Source organism: Arachis ipaensis, chromosome B05 (genome assembly GCF_000816755.2).
Source record: "Arachis ipaensis cultivar K30076 chromosome B05, Araip1.1, whole genome shotgun sequence".
Taxonomy (NCBI): Eukaryota; Viridiplantae; Streptophyta; class Magnoliopsida; order Fabales; family Fabaceae; genus Arachis; species Arachis ipaensis.
Window position 1 is genome coordinate 59,918,878 of NC_029789.2, and position 3,177 is coordinate 59,922,054.

The window sequence follows — 3,177 nt, forward strand, 5'->3', positions numbered from 1 at the left end:
AACCCCTCACCTATCAAATCCTACCCTCTTCTCCATAATCTCTTCACCAATCCACAAACATCCATCATAAAACCCCACCTACCTCACCATTCAAATTCAAACCACTTTCCCTCCCAAATCCACCCATACATAGCCGAACCATAACCCCCTCTCCCCTCCTATATAAACCCATCTTCACTCCTTCATTTTCACACAACCTAACCACTACTTCTCCCCCTTGGCCGAAACACAAAGCCCCCTCCATCTCCTCTATTTCTTCTTCTTCTACTCTCTTCTTTCTTCTTTTGCTCGATGACGAGCAAACCTTCTAAGTTTGGTGTTGTAAAAGCTAAAGCTTTTTGTTTTTTTATAACCATTTATGGCACCAAAGGCCGGAGAAACCTCTAGAAAGAGGAAAGGGAAGGCAAAAGCTTCCACCTCCGAGTCATGGGAGATGGAGAGATTCCTCTCAAGGGTACATCAAGACCACTTCTATGAAGTTATGGCCAAGAAGAAGGTGATCCCCGAGATCCCTTTTAAACTCAAAAAGGGCGAATATCCGGAGATCTGACATGAGATCCGAAGAAGAGGTTGGGAAGTTCTCACCAACCCCATTCAACAAGTCGGGATCTTAATGGTTCAAGAGTTCTATGCCAATGCATGGATCACCAAGTACCATGATCAAAGTGTGAACCCGGACCCTAAGAATTGGCTTACAATGGTCCGAGGGAAATACTTAGATTTTAGTCCGGAAAATGCAAGGTTGGCATTCAACTTGCCCATGATGCAAGGAGATGCACACCCCTACACTAGAAGGGTCAACTTTGATCAAAGGTTGGACCAAGTCCTCATGGACATCTGTGAAGAGGGCGCCCAATGGAAGAGAGATTCAAGAGGGAAGCCGGTTCAACTAAGAAGGCATGACCTCAAGCCCGTGGCTAGGGGATGGTTGGAGTTCATCCAACGCTCGATCATTCCCACTAGCAACCGGTCTGAAGTTACTATAGACCGGGCTATCATGATTCATAGCATCATGATTGGAGAGGAAGTAGAAGTTCATGAGGTTATATCCCAAGAACTCTACAAGGTGGCAGAAAAGTCCTCTACTTTGGCAAGGTTAGCCTTCCCTCATCTCATTTGTCAACTCTGTAATTCGGTTGGATCACCTTTCTTAAATAAAGAGTGTTTTAATTGAAAAGGAAAAGAAGTGCATGAATTTTAAATTTTAAAACAGTTTAATTATTCTGATGTGGTGGCAATACTTTTGTCTTTCTAAATGAATGCTTGAACAGTGCATATTTTTGATATTGTTGATTCATGAATGTTAAAATTGTTAGCTCTTGAAAGAATGATAGAAAAAGGAGAAATGTTATTTGATAATCTGAAAAATCATAAAATTGATTCTTAAAGCAAGAAAAAGCAGTGAAAAGCTTGCAGGAAAAATAATAATAATAATAATAATAAAAGAAAGAGAAAGAAAAATAAAAGCAAGCAGAAAAAGCCAATACCCCTTTAAACCAAAAGGCAAGGGTGATAAAAAGGATCCAAGGCTTTGAGCATCAGTGGATAGGAGGGCCCACAGGAATAAAATCCTGGCCTAAGCGGCTAAACCAAGCTGTCCCTAACCATGTGCTTGTGGCGTGAAGGTGTCAAGTGAAAACTTGAGACTGAGCAGTTAAAGTCATGGTCCAAAGCAAAAAGAGTGTGCTTAAGAGCTCTGGACACCTCTAATTGGAGACTCTAGCAAAGCTGAGTCACAATCTGAAAAGGTTCACCCAGTTATGTGTCTGTGGCATTTATGTATCCGGTGGTAATACTGGAAAACAAAATGCTTAGAGTCACGGCCAAGACTCATAAAGTAGCTGTGTTCAAGAATCAACATACTTTACTAGGAGAATCAATAACACTATTTGGAATTCATCTAATTAATACTGATCTTCATAGATGTTTTTAGAATTCATTGTATATTCTCTTCTTTTTATCCTATTTGATTTTTAGTTGCTTGGGGACAAGCAACAATTTAAGTTTGGTGTTGTGATGAGCGGATAATTTATACGCTTTTTGGCATTATTTTTAGTTAGTTTTTATTATATTTTTATTAGTTTTTAAGTAAAAATCACTCTTCTGGACTTTACTATGAGTTTGTATATTTTTCTGTGATTTCAGGTATTTTCTGGCTGAAATTGAGGGACCTGAGCAAAAATCTGATTCAGATGCTGAAAAAGGACTGCAGATGCTGTTGGATTCTGACCTCCCTGCACTCGAAGTGGATTTTCTGGAGCTACAGAAGCCCAATTGGCGCGCTCTCAATTGCGTTGGAAAGTAGACATCCTGGGCTTTCCAGAAATATATAATAGTCTATACTTTGCCCGAGATTTGATGGTCTAAAAAGGCGTGCCAAGTCAGCTCAAGAATTTTGGCGTTTAACGCCAGAACTGGCACAAAAGCTGGAGTTAAACGCCCAAACTGACACAAAAGCTGGCGTTTAACTCCAAGAAAAGTCTCTATACATGGGAGCTTCAATGCTCAGCCCAAGCACACACCAAGTGTGCCCGGAAGAAGATTTATGCATTAATTACTCATTTCTGTAACCCTAGGCTACTAGTTTTCTATAAATAGGACCTTTTGCTATTGTATTTTCATCTTTGGATTATCTTTTGATCCTTTGATCACGTTTTGGAGGCTGGCCTCTCAGCCATGCCTAGACCTTGTTCTTATGTATTTTCAATGGTGGAGTTTCTACACACCATAGATTAAGGTGTGGAGCTCTGCTGTTCTTCATGAATTAATACAAGTACTGTTGTTTTTCTATTCAACTCAAGTCTATTTCTTCTCCAAGATATTCATTCGCACCCAAGAACATGATGAATGTGATGATTATGTGACACTCATCACCATTCTCACCTATGAACGCGTGACTGACAACCGCTTCCGTTCTACATGCAAACAAGCTTGAATGTGTATCTCTTGGGTTTCTAATCTAAGATTGGAACCTTCGTGGTATAGGCTAGAATTATTGGCGGCCATTCCTGAGATCCGGAACATCTAAACTTTATCTGTGGTATTCTGAGTAGGATCTAGGAAGGGATGACTGTGACGAGCTTCAAACTCGCGAGTGTTGGGTGTGTGACAGACGCAAAAGGATCAATGGATCCTATTCCAACATGATCGAGAACCAACAGATGATTAGCCGTGCGG